This window comes from Lepidochelys kempii, chromosome 9 (genome assembly GCF_965140285.1).
Source record: "Lepidochelys kempii isolate rLepKem1 chromosome 9, rLepKem1.hap1, whole genome shotgun sequence".
Lineage (NCBI taxonomy): Eukaryota > Metazoa > Chordata > Testudines > Cheloniidae > Lepidochelys > Lepidochelys kempii.
Genome location: NC_136388.1, coordinates 47863067 through 47881372, shown reverse-complemented (window position 1 = coordinate 47881372; position 18306 = coordinate 47863067). Strand labels below are relative to the sequence as shown.

Sequence of the window (18306 nt, the reverse complement as noted above, 5' to 3'; positions counted from 1 at the left end):
AGAGCTCCACAGGCAGGTGGGCCCCTACTGAAGTCAGTGGGGCTCTGCCCAGGTGCAGGAATCTAAGTAAAAAGATAGTTACTGCTTGTGATTTTATAGAAAGATATTGGTGGTTTTGTGGACTACACAACAGTGTGGTACAGAACAGTTTTATTGGAGCGACTTTTGGGTTGGTGCCTTATTTACAGGAGGCAAAGCCTTTAGTGCGTTGTGCAGCTCACTGCAAACTAGTGCTAACAAAGCCTTTTTATCTTGCCCCACTATTCTGTGTGGGCCACACAGTGGAACAGAGAACCTGTTTTAGAAACACTTTAGAGATTTAAAAAATGTTTGGGGATTGGCACCATTTTATGCATTCTGCAAAGCCATATGCTGTAGTCACCATGAGACCAACTATATGCAGCTTGGAGGGGGAGAGAGTAAAACTCATTCGTTGAAAGCCCTTCAAAAAATGACCTAAAATGGATTCTCTAGATATAAAAATGTCCTAACTTTAAAGTCTGGTCTCTCAGGATCTTTCAGGGCTAGAAGCAAGTGGTGTGTGTGTGTGTATTTGTATACACTCATACAACTATACACACACACCCCCCTAAGGTATAGATCACATAAAAAGTGTCTCCCTAATTTTATCTATAGATGCAGCCTCTGCCAGCATGGGGACTTCAGGGCACAGAGAGCAGCACAGAGGCAGCTGCCTGCCTTGGCAGTGACAGCAGGACCAGGGCTTTGACTGGCTTGCTCAGATGACCCAAGTGGCCTGGCCCCCGTGAGTCGAGTCAGAGAGACTGACAGCATGAGCAGGGAAAGAGGCTGGTTGTTGCTCCCCACAGCATCTGGAGGACCAGCTGTTCCGACTCTCACAGTTGGAAATCCTGGAGCCCCCCATTCATCATTGCACAGCAGAGAGTCAAGCCCAAAAAGCTGTGGCACACATGGGGGCTGAAAACAAGCAGTGACCATAACTCCATAACCACCCCTCCCCCACCCCACCATACCCGGAGCCAGCCAGGGCTGGACACCATCCATCCACAAGTAGGGCAATCAGCTGCGCAGAGAAGGATACCAACCCTATTTGTTGAACTCCAGCCCCACTGGCCTGATTAGGCCTGTGGGGGATGCTGGGGTGGCATGCGGGTTTTCTTATGACATTGATTTAGTTGTGGGCAGTTACGGGATGGGGCCTCATTTAGCGATCATCCCTGAGAGCTTTGCCTGTTCCCTGCCCCTCTGTTTAATGTACCCCTCTCCTGCTGCACCCAAAATCCCTCCCAGCACCTGCACCCCTCTCCCACTCCTGTACCCCAACCCCCTGCCCCAGCCCAGAGCCCGCACCCTGCACCCAAACTCCCTCCCAGAGCCTATACCCCGCACCCCCTCCTGTGCCCCAACCCAGAGCCCACACCCTAGACTCAAACTCCATCCCAGAGCCTGACTCCTCCCACACACCCCCTGAATCCCAACCCTCTGCCCCAGCCCAGAGCCACACCCAAACTCCCTCCCAGAGCCTGACCCCTCACCCCCCCACACCCAAACTCCCTCCCAGAGCCTTAGGCAGGTGTCGGGAGGCGGGACTTGTACCCGTTCTGGACACCACCAAAAATTATACAACCTGCCACCCCTGCTCACCACCCCTAAGTGCCCTAGCAAAGGGGGATCCATAGATAATTATAGGGGTAGTTGTAGCAACTCCTATATTGACATATATGCAGAATGTGTGTATGAATAACATTAATAAATATGTATATTTCAGGGTGGCCAAACTTACAGGCCCTCAGAGCTGCATACGACAATCTTCAGAAGTTCGAGAGGCAGGGCACACCTGCCGGGGCTCAGGGCTTCAGCCCCATGGGAAGTGCTTGATGGGACTCTGGACTTCAGCCAGAAGCCCCGAGACCCCCCCTCCTCACTGGGCAGAAGCCCCTACCGCACCACCCCAGTGCAAGGCAGAGGTCCTGAGCTCCCCCTACCCCAGTCTGGTAGGTGGAGAATGGGGAGGACGGGGGGAGTGGGGCTCCATGAGCTGCACTTTAATGGTAAAAGAGTTGCATGTGGCTCGGGCCCCACAGTTTGGCCACCCATGATATATTTCTTGCCAGTAGAATGACTCATCTTTTATTTCTGTTTATACTTTGTTCGTTGATTCTTTATATGGCAAAAACAAAGACTAAAATCGCATATCAAGCTCATAATACAGCTTACAAATGTAGTCAGTGCTTCAAAGACACATTTGTTAACTTCCTAGGTCTCCAATCCTGTCCAACAGATATCTATGCTTCATCCCCTGGGTCTCACTGCGTGGAAGTAGCTGAGAGCTCTCTCTTAGACATGAAAGCATTCCCCCTGTGGGGCCATGCCATATACACTGCGACTATGTAGGGAGAGTCAACCTAATTCTTAAAGTATATTGAGAAGCATGAGTGGAAATTTACAGGCCTTTCTGGTTTTCATTATAAGACTTTAAAATTAATTAAACAAAAGCCTAACTTTATTTTATTAATTTCCTTAAATTATTGCATATGTCATAGCAAAAGTACATTCCTGGGTTCGGTGTTTCTGTGAAACTCTGTGCAAACCCTGTCCTGCTCCCTCCTGCCCTGTTGCCTTACCTCTGCATATTGACAACTTCCTAGCCACTTTCTGCCTCTCAGTCACCCCCTTCTCTTTCTCCTCCTGCTTTTTGCCTCCAGTGCTGCCCACCTCCACTTAGAAGTCACTAGAGAAAGCAGGATTCAAGGTCCCCTGCTCTTCCTTGGGCAAAGGGATGGTGGTGTTAACTTACCTGTGAGAAGTCGATTGGCAATCGGTTTCAATTGCTGTTGGTAGTGAATGCGCATGGGCAGGAGCAGTGTTATAAAGTGTAATAAATAGGGTGTTGTGCTATAGCTGGCCAGCGGGATATGTGCGTGCAGGGCCCCTGAGTGTGAATTCATTGGTAACACAGGTATCAGAGCACAACTACTACCATATGCTGGTGATATACAAAAAGGGGTAGACAATACTTCACTGCTTCTGGGAAGAGCAACACCCAAGGCCTCAACTCTTGTAAGGTTCTCCCCCATAACAGTCCACATGGCATTGTTAACCATAGAGAGCAGAAACAGCAAGTCAGCGTTACACATTCCAAAGCAATGCTGTAAGGCTTCTGCATACAACGTGCCCCCTGGGCCCAGGGTGACTCATGTGGGCAGAGGTAAATTGGCCGGGTTGCTTGCATGGGTGTTGCCTATCCCTACTCTTTATGTGCATAAATGTAAGGATTTCATTGTCCAGAGCTGTCAGTCTGGTACCTTTCATGAGCACTAAAGACACATGCACAGAAAACAGGTCAGCAAGAGAATTGTATCAGTTTATACCAGGACTGAATGTAGCCCAATGCTTTTACGAGATTAGCCCACCATAGCAGTAATCGCAGTCCAGATCTCCCTGTCATTCAAAACCCAGTTTAAGTAGAATCCAGCCCAATAAGATTCTTAGCGTCTTTCCTAGCACCTTTTCTGCCAGTGTGTTCGCCTGCATACTCCACTCAGTGACCGCAGAGTTCTCCAGCTTTGTCTACACTTAAAACTTAGGTTGACATAGCTACAGCGCTCAGGGATGTGAAAAATCTATGCCCCTGAGTGCCATAGTTTTGCCTCCACAAATCCCAGATTAGGTGCAGCTAGGTCACCAGAAGAATGCTTCCATTGGCCTAACTGTCATCGTTCCTGGAAGTGGACAGAAGAACTCCTGTTCTGTCACTGCAGGATGCATGCTATGGGATTATGCCATAGCTATGCCACCGTAGTTCACATAGTGTAGACGTGGCCTCAGTTATTCAGTGCTCGGTCAACTATAGCTCTCTTCTTTCACTGCTACAGTCTGGATAGTTTCCAGTACAACTTCCAGTGAGTTCTTATTCCTCTGTAGTTGAAATAACCTTCAGTGCTTGTTTTTTCCATAATGAGTGTCTCTCATGTAACCAGGGCAAATCTAGAAATAGAAATGGGCACAGCTATAGTTTTCTTCCTGGGCAATGCAAGTGCTGTCTGTCCCAAGGGCAATAGGCCTGACTGTCTACTAAGTAGCCTGGTTAAAAACCTCCAAACCAGATACACCTCCTACTGCAGTGTTTTCATGGACCCTGACAAGCCAGCCTGCCATTAACTCTCACATCTCATGTCTTTGTTCCTGATTAAAACCCAGGTCACGTCATCATGGCCCTAAACTGTCGCTTCTAAATCAGTCACCTTTGATTCTTGAAGGCTGAAACATTTATGGGCAAAGTCTAAGCTGTGTACTGTGGCTTTCCCCCCTGAACTGTAGGCTTGCTTCTGGCAGTAAACTATATGAGGTGGGTATGAAAAGGAACCCGTACTGTAGAGCCCTGTGTGGGACTGTTTTTTTTAATCCCACTCTCGTCCCGGGCTGCAATTCCCATGCCCACTCCCACACTGCCTCTTGCATTTTTGTCCCGCTCCCACCTGCAAAAACTTTAGATCCTGCAAATCCCATAAGAGAGACAGATTTCCCCCTCCTCCCACCATGCTACTAAAAACAAAAAACCTGGTCAGTTAATATATAGTTTTAAACCATGTAAAAATACTTTAACTCCTGTTATAATAGACATCAAATCTTTCTACTCCTTGAATAAATTGAAGTATTAAAACCTTTATTTAAAAAAAATCCGAACTTTACATTGCTGAAATTCTATTTATGACAAACTGACGAGAAATTTAGTGTTTTAGTGGGCAAATTACCACCAGTTTTTTTTGCCCAACCCATCCCGCCCACAACAAAGTACATTTTACCACTACCGCTATTATGGCAGTGGGTCCTGTGGGAGCCCAGTCCTGCTGCAGGGCTTTGCCATACTGCTTACTCCTAATGGAGTTTTATAAATCTCTCCTTACTTTTCACTGCAGCTCGTGCTTTCTCCACATCAAAGAAATGTCACGAGAACCAGACTCTTCTTTAGGCAGTCTCCTCCATGCCAAGCCCAAAAGTCATATGAAGGGCTAGATTATGATTAGTCCTTGTGTGATTAGGGAGAAGGGAAGGAGGAGGCAGGGCCAAGTGCAGACTTGTGGAGAGGAGCCTGAAGATCAATCTTGCACTGTCTTCCTCGCTGGCCCAGTGAGTGTGCCAGGCTGCTCTGGGACCGAGAGTGCAGCCTGAGATACAACCAGCCCTCCATGGGCGTGACACGGCACCACCCCCTAAGCAAGGCTGGGGGGTCAGTCACAGACCCTACCTCAAGGGGCTAACTCATAAGGTTGGATGTTACCCTACAATCATCTGGTATCCTGTGCACATGCACTTCCCCTCACTCCCAGACATGGGCTTAAAACCAGAGCTGTATAGTTACAGGCAGGAGAATTTTTCCCTTCCAAGCGTAACAGTCCAAAGTAAATTTGACTTGACCTGTATGCGTCAACATTTAGCCTGTACCTTATCAGAAGGCTACTTCTATTATTGGCTCAGAGCACAACACTTGTCTGTATTAGCCTGACAAATAAAAAGACAGCACAGTCAAATCCTCCTTCACCAGCCTGTCAGCCAGTGTCCTGTCCAAGCGTATTGCAGATTGAAGGCTCACCAGCCTGATGCCTGATCCCTGCTCCATTGCTTAATGAGGCTAGGAGGGGAATCTGCTTGCTCGCACTGACAGTGCAAGCAGACATGGTTGAAATGGAACTGGAGCAAAGCATTAATTTGACAGACTGCCATGAATAGTTGGCTGATGTGTCCTAGGTTCAAACCTTTTTCGCTGACAGCAGCATGACATGAAACTGACTCCACAGCTCTCTCCCTTTGACTTATTTTTTTTTTATCCTTCCAGCCTAATACAGTAGCAGTAATGGCCTCTGCTTGCAGAGGATGGCACAGGGCTCTTCTAACAACTCCCCTAATGCCTTGTTTTAGGAAGCGTGTGGGTGAACTGGGCAATGGTAGGATGACCCTAGAGAGTTTTGTTTCAAGCAATGGACTGGGAGGCAAGAGATGTGGGTTCAGTTCCCAGCTCTGCTACAGACTCCCTGTGGAACCTTGGACAAGTCAGTTAATCTTCCGGGACTTCAGTAATGAACCCTTATTTTTTCCTACCCTTTGTCTGGTCTGTTTAGATTGTTAGCAGGAGACTGTCCCTCAACAGCTATGTGTATGCACAGCACATAACTTGATGGGGGTCCCGATCTGGGCTGCGGCCTCTAGACGCTACTGTAATAGCCTGAAAGAGCAGGGGTTAGATCTCTGTGCACTTCACACAATGCCGGTTGCCAGGTCTTTTTGATGGAATTCTAGCTTTTCACTGTTCCTATTGGTCTTCATGACTTTTACTCTGGGCCAGTTGCAGAATGTTCTTAGGGCTTGTCTATAAGAACACAGTCCCTGCAAGCTGAGGTGTGAATCTATCCTGTGCTAGCCTGCTGCATGCTAACTAGCCATGTGGCCTCTGCTGCTGTGCACTAAAAGTTCTGCGGTGCACTTTGATCCACTCTGCATTGAACCAGGAGTAGATTAAAGCGACCCGGGGAATGTTTAGTGCACAGCAGCAGGGCCCACATGGACGTTCAGTGTGCCACAGGCCAGTGCAGGGTGGATTGACACCCTAGCCTGCTGCACACTAAGTGTTTGTACAGATAAGCTCTTTAAGCATGACCTTGATTCTGGAATTTGCTTCCCTATTGGATAGGCAAAGCCCAAGTTTGTTGATCTTCTGGGTGCACTCCTAGGCCTATTTGTACTCATGCATTTCCTTGGTGGATGGCTTCAGTGGGGGGAGTTTCTTCTATGAGCTGAGTCCAGTTTCATTTTTTACTGGCTTGTCAAGGTTCCTTCCACACTCTGAACTCTAGGGTACAGATGTGGGGACCTGCCTGAAAACCCCCTAAGCTTATTTTTACTAGCTTAGGTTAAAACTTCCCCAAGGTACAAACTATTTTACCTTTTTCCCTTGGACTTTATTGCTGCCACCACCAAGCATCTAACAAATACATAACAGAGAAAGAGCCCGCTTGGAAATGTCTTTCCCCCCAAAATCCTCCCCAAACCCTACACCCCCTTTCCTGGGGAAGGCTTGATAAAAATCCTCACCAATTTGCATAGGTGAACACAGACCCAAACCCTTGGATCTTAAGAACAATGAAAAAGCAATCAGGTTCTTAAATGAAAAATTTTAATAGAAGAAAAAGTAAAAGAATCACCCCTGTAAAATCAGGATGGTAAATGCCTTACAGGGTAATCAGATACAAAACATAGAGAATCCCTCTAGGCAAAACCTTAAGTTACAAAAAGACACAAAAACAGAAACATACATTCCATTCAGCACAGCTTATTTTATCAGCCATTTAAACAAAACAGAATCTAACGCATATCTAGCTAGATTACTTACTAAGTTCTAAGACTACATTCCTTTTCTGTTCCCAGCAAGAACAACACACAGACAGAGAGAACCTTTGTTTCTCCCCCCTCCAGCTTTTAAAGTATATTGTCTCCTCATTGATCATTTTGGTCAGGTGCCTGCGAGGTTATCCTAGCTTCTTAACCCTTTACAGGTGAAAGGGTTTTTCCTCTGGCCAGGAGGGATTTTAAAGGTGTTTACCCTTCCCTTTATATTTATGACACGCCCCCCAGATCACAGATCGGGTGAAATGCTGGCTGTGATTTCTTCCTGGAGCTCTAGGAGAAAAGACACATGCACCTCTAAATATACTACCAAGTATATAAAGACTAACAATATTTTCCACATCTCAAGGACGATTTTAATCAGTTGATTCTGGGAAACTTTCACGGGAGAGTGCATCAGCCACTTTGTTAGAAGCTTCTGAGATATGTTGGATGTCTAAATCAAAATCTTGGAGAGCTAAACTCCACCAAATAAATTTTTTGTTATTTCCCATGGCAGTATGAAGCCACTGTAGTGCAGCATAGTCGGTTTGCAGGTGGAAACGTCGTCCCCTAACATATGGGCATAGCTTTTCCAGAGTGTAGACAATGGCGTAACATTCTTTTTCACTGACTGACCAGTTGCTTTCCCTCTCAGACAGCTTCTTGCTGAGAAACACTACAGGGTGGAATTCTTGATCCGGTCCTTCCTGCATTAAAACTGCTCCCACACCATGCTCGGACACATCTGTGGTTACTGGGAATGGTTTGTTAAAGTTCGGGGGCCCTTAGCACAGGGTCAGACATAAGTGTTGCTTTAAGCTGGTTAAAGGCCTTCTGAACCTTTTTGGTCCACTGAACGGCATTTGGCTGTTTCTTTTTGGTTAGGTCTGTCAGTGGGGCGGCGATTTGGCTGTATTGCGGTACAAATCGCCTGTAATATCCGGCCAAGCCTAAGAAGGATTGGACCTGTTTCTTTGACTTTGGGACGGACCACTTTTGGATAGCATCCACTTTGGCCTGTAGGGGGGTGATAGTTCCTTGACACACCTGATGTCCAAGGTAAGTCACTCTGTTTAGGCCTATTTGACACATCTTAGCCTTAACAGTTAGTTCTGCCTCCCTTATGTGCTCGAAGACTTTTTGTAGATGTTCCAGGTGTTCTGCGCAGGAATCCAAAAATATGGCCACATCGTCAAGGTAGGTGACTGAATATTCTCCTAATCCCGCTAGGAGACCATCTACAAGTCTTTGGAAGGTGGCGGGTGCATTCCGCAGCCTGATAGGAAATACATTAAATTTATACAGCCCGACATGTGTGGTGAAGGCTGACTTTTTCTTGGCGGATTCATCTAGCGGTACCTGCCAGTACCCTTGGTTAAGTCCAAGGTAGAGATGAACTGGACCCGTCCCAGTTTCTCTAATAGTTCATCTATGCTTGGCATTGGATAGTTGTCTGGGCGAGTTACAGCATTTAGCTTATGGTAGTCCACACAAAAACGTATCTCCCCATCTGGTTTGGAAACTAGAACCACTGGAGATGCCCATGCACTGCCAGAGGGGTGGATTAGCCCCATCTGTAGCATATCCTGGATCTCCCGTTCTATAGCAGTTTTAGCTTGAGGAGACACCCGGTAAGGTTGGACTTTAATTGGGTGAGCATTACCTGTGTCAATGGGGTGGTATGCCCGTTCAGTCAGTCCTGGGGTGGCTGAGAATGTCGGCGCATAGCTAGTGCACAGCTCCTTGATCTGCTGGCGCTGCATATGCCCAAGGGTCATGGAGAGGTTTACCTCTTCCTCGCCACCAGCACTTTTCCCTTCGTAGTAGACACCTTCAGGCCACTCAGTGTCATCTCCTCCCTGGGCTGTAAACTGACAAACCTTTAATTCTTTGGAATAAAAGGGCTTTAGAGAATTAATATGGTACACCTTAGGCTTTTGGTTGGAGGTGGGGAATGCTATGAGATAATTAACAGCTCCTAGGCGCTCCTGGACCGTGAATGGCCCTTCCCACGACGCTTCCATTTTATGGGCCTGGAGCGCCTTTAAGACCATGACTTGGTCTTCTACTTTGAAGGAACGCTCTCTGGCATGTTTATCATACCAGGCTTTTTGCTCTTTTTGAGCATCCTTTAGGTTTTTTAGCAAGGGCTAAAGAGGCTCAGAGGGTGTTTTGTAGGTTGGTTACAAAGTCCAGACTGTTAGTTCCTGGAGAAGGTGTAAACCCCTCCCATTGCTGCTTCACCAACTGTAATGGCCCCTTAACCTTGTGGCCATATACAAGTTCAAATGGTGTAAACCCTAAACTGGGATGTGGTACAGCTCTGTAGGCAAAGATCAACTGCTGCAACACTAGGTCCCAATCATTGGAGTGCTTATTTGTGAATTTACTTATCATGGCCCCCAAAGTTCCATTAAACTTCTCCACCATGCTATTTGTTTGATGGTGGTAAGGAGTGGCAACCAAGTGATTTACCCCATGAGCTTCCCAAAGGCTTTCCATAGTTCCTGCCAGGAAATTAGTTCTTGCATCTGTGAGGATGTCAGAGGGGCAACCTACCCTGGCAAAAATGTCTGCTAGTGCCTGGCACACACTTTTAGCCCTGGTGTTGCTTAGAGCTACTGCTTCCAGCCATCGGGTGGCAAAATCCATGAAAGTCAGTATGTACTGCTTCCCTCCGGGTGTCTTTTTCGGAAAAGGACCAGAATATCCACAGCTACTCGCTGAAATGGAACTTTAATGATGGGGAGTGGCTGGAGAGGGGCTTTGACCTGGTCTTCGGGTTTTCCCACTCTTTGACATACTTCACAAGACCGGACATAGGTAGAAACATCCTTGCCCATTCCCTCTCAGTGGAATGACTTCCCCAAATGGTCTTTGGTCCTGTTCACCCCAGCATGGCCACTAGGATGATCATGGGCTAAGCTCAAGAGCTTGACCCAGTACTTAGTTGGAACTACCAACTGTCTCTGAGGATGCCAGTTTTCCTGGTGTCCACCAGAAAGAGTTTTCTTGTATAAAAGTCCTCTTTCTACAACAAACCTGGATCAATTAGAAGAGCTGAGATGCAGTGGGTTGCTCCATGCCGCCGTCCAAGCACTTTGGAGGCGTTCATCTGCTTCCTGTTCGGTCTGGAACTGTTCCCTTGATGCTGGAGACATCAGTTCCTATTGGATTGTGGACCTAGGCTCGGTCCCTCTGGAAGCAATGTAGGGGATGGGGCTGTTTCCGTTGACTGTGAACCGCTCTCCGCTGGTGCACTATGTTGGGGTTCAGGCTCCAGCTGAGTCTCTGGTGTAGGGTTATCGGCTGCTGCCGGTTCAGGTTTGGTGGGGCCCTCTGGTGTTGGGGTTGCAAGTACTGGATTCAGTGCTGGCAATGGATCTGGTGCTGGTTGTTCCGCCGGTTCCAGTTCTGGGACTGGCTCTGTCTGGGTCTCTGGGACTGGATCCACTATTGCTGTTGCAAACATTGGCCTGGGGTCTGGGTCCATCACCTCTGACCGGGTCCTGGTAGAAGTTTTCAGAACAGAGCTAGGCATGACGGCTTGTTTAGCCTGGCTGTGGGTGACCATTCCCAACCTCTTGGCTAGCTTCGCATGATTGGCCAAGTCTTCCCACAACAGCATGGGGATGGGATAATCATCATAGACTGCAAAAGTCCACTTTCCTTACCAGCCCTTGTACTGGACAGGCAACTTGGCTGTGGACAAATTGAAAGAGTTGGACTTGAAGGGTTGAATTGTCACTTGGATCTCTGGGTCGATTAAATTTGGGTCTACTAAGGAAGCATGGATAGCAGACACTTGTGCGCCGGTGTCCCTCCACGCAGTGACCTTCTTCCCACCCACAACTCACAGTTTCCCTCTGCTCCAAGGGTATCTGGGCCTGAGGACCTCTGGTGTGATTCCGGTGCAATGAACTGTAATCTGTTGGGGTTCTTGGGGCAGCTGGCCTTCACATGCCCCGGCTCGTTACATTTAAAACATCGTCCAGCTGATAGATCACTGGGGTGAGGTGGGTTGCTGGAGAATGGTGTGGTGGGACGATAAGGTGTCTGGAGGGTTCCTTGGGGGTAGTTGGGGCCTTGGGCTGCCCCTGGTAGTAGGGTGTGGTCTGAGGTTGTCCCTTCTGGTATTCGCTCCAACTGCAGCCAGTTTTTTTTCTTTTCTGCCACCTCTACCCATTTGGCTCCAATCTCCCCCACCTCAATTACAGTTTTGGGCTTCCCATCTAGGAAGAATCTTTCTATTTCCTCAGGAACACCCTTTAAGAACAGCTCCATTTGCATTAGGAAGGGCAAATCTTTTGGAGATTTAACACTTGCTCCTGATATCCAGGCATCCCAATGTTTTACAATGTGGTAGGCATGTCGGGTAAATGACACGTCTGTTTTTCACCTTAGGGCTCTGAACTGCCAACGGGAATGCTTGGGTGTTAGCCCCATTCTGACTCTCACCTTGGTTTTAAACAGTTCATACTTGTTCATGTGTTCCTTAGGCATTTCAGCCACCACCTCAGCTAAGGGTCCATTGAGCTGCGGCCTCAGCTCTACCATGTATTGGTCTGTAGAGATGCTGTACCCAAGGCAGACCCTTTTGAAGTTTTCTAAGAAGGCCTCAGTATCATCGCCTGCCTTGTAGGTGGGGAACTTCCTGGGATGTGAAGTAGTACCTGGAGAAGGATTGCTATTTTGCTGAGCCTTTGCCTTCTCCATCTCCAGTGTATGCTTCATTTTTTTTTCCCCTTGCCTCCATAGCTCTCCTGTGGGCAGCCTCTTTAGCTGTTTCTGTTTTGGGCTCTGTCATGTTTGCCTCTCTGTTTTTAACTAACTTTACACCCGAGAGTTAGAAATAAAACAAACAAAAAACTTGGCTTGTAAAATTTTGCTGTGCTGTAATAAGATACCTATGTTCTCGGATAGGGATGGTCAGCCTACAGAAAAATCCTTAAAAAAATATAAACAAAAAAACACCTAACACCTTTGTCTCCAGGCAGATAGACAGAAAACCCCTCTAGTTGCTCTTAGGTAAAAAAGAAAAAAAAAAAAAAAAAAACTTCTTCAGGTGTGTGAAGACTTGCGAAGTTCCCTGCAGGAGGTTAACTACCCTGCCTTTACGTAGAGAAAACTCTAGCTCACAAAAGACAATTTCCTTTTGTCTCTGCTCTGGCCCCCAAGCAGAGACAAAAAACCCTTTAACTGCTTTCAGCTGAAAACCTGCTTTCCAGCAGCCCAAAGGAAAAAAAAATTCCCTTTTTAAAATCTATGCTTCTTGTTCAAAAAATCTCAAATTGATCTCAAAATGATTTCAGGTTAATCCCACCACTCTGCCACCATGTCAAGGTTCCTTCCCCACTCTGAACTCTAGGGTACAGATGTGGGGACCTGCCTGAAAACCCCCTAAGCTTATTTTTACCAGCTTAGGTTAAAACTTCCCCAAGGTACAAACTATTTTACCTTTTTCCCTTGGACTTTATTGCTGCCACCACCAAGCATCTAACAAATATATAACAGGGAAAGAGCCTGCTTGGAAACGTCTTTCCCCCCCAAAATCCTCCCCAAACCCTACACCCCCTTTCCTGGGGAAGGCTTGATAAAAATCCTCACCAATTTGCATAGGTGAACACAGACCCAAACCCTTGGATCTTAAGAACAATGAAAAAGCAATCAGGTTCTTAAACGAAGAATTTTAATAGAAGAAAAAGTAAAAGAATCACCTCTGTAAAATCAGGATGGTAAATACCTTACAGGGTAATCAGATACAAAACATAGAGAATCCCTCTAGGCAAAACCTTAAGTTACAAAATCAGAAACATACATTCCATTCAGCACAGCTTATTTTATCAGCCATTTAAACAAAACAGAATCTAACGCATATCTAGCTAGATTACTTACTAAGTTCTAAGACTACATTCCTTTTCTGTTCCCAGCAAGAACAACACACAGACAGAGAGAACCTTTGTTTCTCCCCCCTCCAGCTTTTAAAGTATATTGTCTCCTCATTGATCATTTTGGTCAGGTGCCAGCGAGGTTATCCTAGCTTCTTAACCCTTTACAGGTGAAAGGGTTTTTTCTCTGGCCAGGAGGGATTTTAAAGGTGTTTACCCTTCCCTTTATGTTTATGACATGGCTTCTGTCAATTTTCATTACTTCAGGCCTCAGAGGGCCGTTGCCCTGTGAAAGGATTAGAGTCACTCCGAAGTCTGAAAATATTGCTGCTAGGCACTACCATAATACACACAATGGGTAACAACTGCTTGTAGAAATTTTTGAATAAGTAATTTCAAAATGTAAATTTTCAGTACAGAACTGCTGGAGCCGAGTAATTCTGTGAAAGTTAATGGAGGTTGTATAGCTAATCCCTTCACCAGCACTGAAAATGTCCCCCTAACCATGGCAGCGGATAGCAATATGTACTCTGTGTATCTCTGGGCAGGACTTTTCTGCTCACTGACAGTATTGTTCTGCATATGCTCCTATATTTACATTCAGTCTTAACTGGACTTATCAATACTTCTCAGTCTGGAGAAAATCAGAACTGACTTGAACCTTCACCCATCTCTCAAAGTGAACCTGGCCTTTTTGCAGGTTCAAAAGTGTTAGGCTCCTGTAATTTTTTAATCTTTTTTTTTAATTTTAGTGCAATTTCCTGCTTTTAGCCAGGAATGGACGAGACAGTCGAGGAAATAATATATCATAGCGCCTCTGACACAGCTGAGCCCATCAATAGCTTGAAATCTCAGAAAAAAGCTTGTTCTTATGGGATTTTGAGCTCCTGTGGACTTTGCATTTTAAACAAAACAGACAAACAAAACTTTTCACTGATGGGAAAGAGTAGATTAAATCAGAGGTTCTCAAACTGTGGGTTGAGACACCAAAGTGGGTCATGACTCAATTTTAATGGGGTCACCAGGGCTGGTATTAGACTTGCTGGGGCCAAAGCCCAAGCCCACAGGTTTCAGCCCTGGGCAGTGGGGCTTAGGCTTCAGCTTCAGCCCTAGGTGGCAGGGCTCAGGTTACAGGCCCCCCTGCCTGGGGCTGAAGCCCCTGGGCTTCAACATTGGTCCTCCCGCCTGGAGTGGTGGGGCTCAGGCTTTGGTGCCCCCCTCCTGGGGTCATGAAGTAATTTTTGTTGTCAGAAGGGGGTTGCGGTGCAATGATGTTTGAGAACTGCTGGATTACTGTATTGTGTGCTGAGCAATTTCACAAGGATTTGGCTGCTGAACTATTGGCAGTCTAATGGGAAAGCTTGTTCTGGTGATAATAGAAGGAAAATAGTTTTTTAGCAAGAGATTGCAGATGAATAGCTGTCAGGAACAAAATCACAGCCTGTGTCATGGGCCTGGAAGAAGAGATGTCAATTGGGTGGGTGGTGCCTGGAATGTTTGCTGCTTATATCTTTACATTTTCTCTTCTAAATTGTTAATGCCTGTTTTGTGCAAAGGGCCCCACAGCAGAGTAAGTCATGCCCTGTGTGACCTGTTTGTGACTGCTGTGCTGTGCTGTGCTGTGCCAATTGTGTGTTTCCTTCCTCTCTGTCCACTATCATTCCAACAGTATAAGCTACACACAATGGCACCCTGCCTGTGCCAGTTGGGACTCCTCATTTATGTCCTTGTTTGTTGGCTGAAATTCCTTCCTCACAATTGTGCTCCGTCAACATCATCAATCAACACCCCTCCTCCCCCCAATAGAATTTCACTCACCTGCTAATGAGAATCTGTCATGGCTCGTCCATTGTCTCCATGTGGTCATTTACCATCCATTTACTAGTGGACGTTTATCCACTGACTTTGTACTATATTACCAAAATTTTTTAAAGGGACTTACGGCAAAGATCTGATCCTTGGAGTGGGAAATCCCTGCTGGCAATATCTATGACCTTCAGCCCCAGCGCTTTCTGTAACCAATCACAGCATGTTGGAAAGCAAAAGTTTTCCCTAGGACTTTGTTTGCTTTAGTTTCTAGAGTCACTGCAAACATAATTTAAAGCAACAGTTCTCCCTTTATTCAGATAAGTCAGTGCAAACACACTTCAAACGTCCTTCATGCTGTCTGGGTTGAAGGTTTAACTACAATGCATGTGTAACATGCCCAATAGAAACCTTTAATGATGGAGTGAGGATCTAAAAATTTGGACGATGTGCGAGAACTCCAAACTCAAATGAGTGGAAATAATACATCTGGTAGGGAAAACTGGCTTAGTCACTCCTATTGCTTTTCTAATGGCGGTAAATAATGCAATGTGATTGCTAAATTTTATGTAAGCAGAGTCAGGATGAGCTCCACCCTGACATCTGGTAGTGAGTTGTGACAAGTTGTGGAAAAGAACTTCAGGGGCTGATCTCATTTGCATCGGCACACCCACCCCACCTAGCATGAGCCCATAGCTGCCCAAATGGTCACTTTGGCTGCTGTGGGATCCCCAGTTTTTCGGTTATTGGGGCAGGAAGAATAAATTGTTATTATCCTGATTATGTGAATCAAGGACAGTGGAACTGTACTTCGCCTTTTGTTATGATGGAGGGACTCGCCATCAACTAAGTAGCATTTGCTAGGCAAGGGACATGGGTTCTAAAACTCAGTGAGTTGAGAGAGGTTGGGGATAGATATTAATACCTGGTGGTATGGGCCCTCCTGGTGAGGGTCTTACATGTTAATTGCACTTCCTTCTCTCTCCACTGAAATATCAGAGTTAATTTTGATTCTATTAGGAGTCTAGTTACAGACTGCTGAGCTCAATTCACTTTGGGCTAATGGTGTACCAGCACTGAGGCTCCCCTCCTACAAGCTGAAATCACAAAAGAGCTGAGCTTACTAAGAGCTGAAATCACTGAGTATTGTGTTGGGGGGGCTGAAGATATGTTGCGGAGCAGTTTGCGGGACAGCTGGTGGAGCAGTTTGTGGAGTGGCTCATGGGGGCGGCTGGCAGGGCAGAGTGATTTGTGGGATGGCTGGTGGAGCAGAGCCCCATGGAGAGGTGGAGCAATCCGTTTTGGACCACAGAAGGTGCCCCTTAACACTCGCACCCCCCCCCCCATCTCCACCCAGGTTGGGAGGTAAAACTCTGCAGATAAACTTTCAAACTCTGGCGCTGCACTGACCAGGGACAGAGACTTTTGGGTTGTTGGACTTTTGGGACTTTGAGTGACTTTGGGTTGCTGGACTCAAGAACCAAAGCGAAAGGGCACACCCCAATTTGCTTGGGGTGGGTTTTTGCTCATGGGTTGTGTTATGAATCCTGTTGGTGGTGTTTCCCCAACATAATGCCACAGTGTTTCTCTCTGTTATTAAAAGGCTTTTGCTACACTCAGACTCTGTGCTTGTGAGATGGGAAGTATTGCCCCTTGGAGGCGCCCAGCGGGGGCCATATATATTTGTCCCAGGTCACTGGGTGGGGGCTCGAGCCGGCTTTGCATTGTGTTATTGGATTGAACCCCCTAGATACTGAACCCGGCCCTTGTTGCTGCCAATTCTGACGGGCAGAAGGGTTACAGCTATTTTTTAATTGCTGTTGTCTTTTAATTCCTTTTGTGTAGGTAGCTAGTTATTGGTATGTATGAAGCAGAACCAGTCTATTTTTGTGCCTTTTGAATCTATTAATCAAAATTCCCTTTGCAAAATGTTCTCTACAAAAAATACTTTGAGTTCTATGTAGGATTTGTACCTACATTTCTGTTGTCCCTAATCGGACCAATGGTCGCTGGTGGTGGCTTAGGCGTGATGTTTCAGAATTCCTCTGGACAGCTGTGTAGTATCTAGGAAAGAGCTGGTTTTTTGTGCCCCCTGAATAGTTCAGTTGATAACTTGAAGTATACAATTTTAATATTTCTTTTTGTAAAACCCAGTGCATCTCTACTGAAGTCAGTGCAAACCTTTCCATTGATTTTATGGGAGTTGGATCAGGCCTTTAGCATAGAGTCATAGAAATGTCCTCCACACTGAGGCAGGACTAAGGGCTAGTCTACACTGGCAATGCTAAAGCGCTGCCATGGCAGCACTTTAACATGGCTTGTGTGGTCACGGCACAGCGCTGGGAGAGAGCTCTCCCAGGACTCTAAAAAAACCACCTCCACAAGGGGCGTAGCTCCTGGCACTGGTGCACTGTCTACACCAGCACTTTACAGCGCTGAAACTTGCTGCGCTCAGTGTGTGTGTTTTCACACCCCTGAGCGAGAAAGTTGCAGCGCTGTAAATTGCCAGTGTAGACAAGCCCTTAGTATTATCTCTCTAGACCAGTGTTGCTCAATCTTTTTGATACCAGGGACTGGCTTGCTGCCTTCCTAAACTCAGGGAGATCTCAGGGACTGGAGGCGGTCCTCGGACCAATCGTTGAGAAACCCTGATCTAGACCATCCGTGGCAAATGTTTGACTGACTTGTTCTTAAAAACCTCCAATGACAGAGATTCCACAACCCTCTAGGTAATTTGTTCCAGTGTTTAACTACCCTTACAATTAGGTGTCAGAGTAGCAGCTGTGTTAGTCTGTATTCGCAAAAAGAAAAGGACTTCTGGCACCTTAGAGACTAACCAATGTTTTCCTCAAGTCTAACCTAAATCTCCCTTCCTGCAATTTGAGCCCATGACTTCTTGCCCTGTACAACTATATTATAAATGTTCGTTGGTTATAAAATTATCCGATCTCTTTTAAGATCTGGCTCCCCTGTATTCTGGAATCTGGTCTCCTGCCTCACAGACTTCCGCAAGTTTAAGGCAATGGACCATACGCTCAGTTGGTGTCAATGGGTGTTGCTTCTCTGAAGCGATCGGAACTGTGCCGATGTACTTAAACTGAGGATCCAGCCCTGAGGGTGCAATGCAATCAGCAGTCTGTTCCATGATTGGTTTCAGAGTAGCAACCGTGTTGGTCTGAATTCGCAAAAAGAAAAGGAGTACTTGTGGCACCTTAGAGACTCATGAAAGCTTATGCTCAAATAAATT

General features: G+C 46.4%; 1 protein-coding gene across 1 annotated transcript in view; it reads right to left on the bottom strand.

Moving 5' to 3' along the window:
• NGEF (neuronal guanine nucleotide exchange factor) overlaps positions 1-15200 on the bottom strand; it is a 106903-nt gene extending 91703 nt beyond the window's left edge. The window contains exon 1 of the mRNA XM_073360196.2: positions 15072-15200. The gene's annotated coding sequence lies outside the window, so the exon portion shown is untranslated. The remainder of the gene's footprint in view (positions 1-15071) is intronic.
• Positions 15201-18306: the final 3106 nt, after the last annotated feature.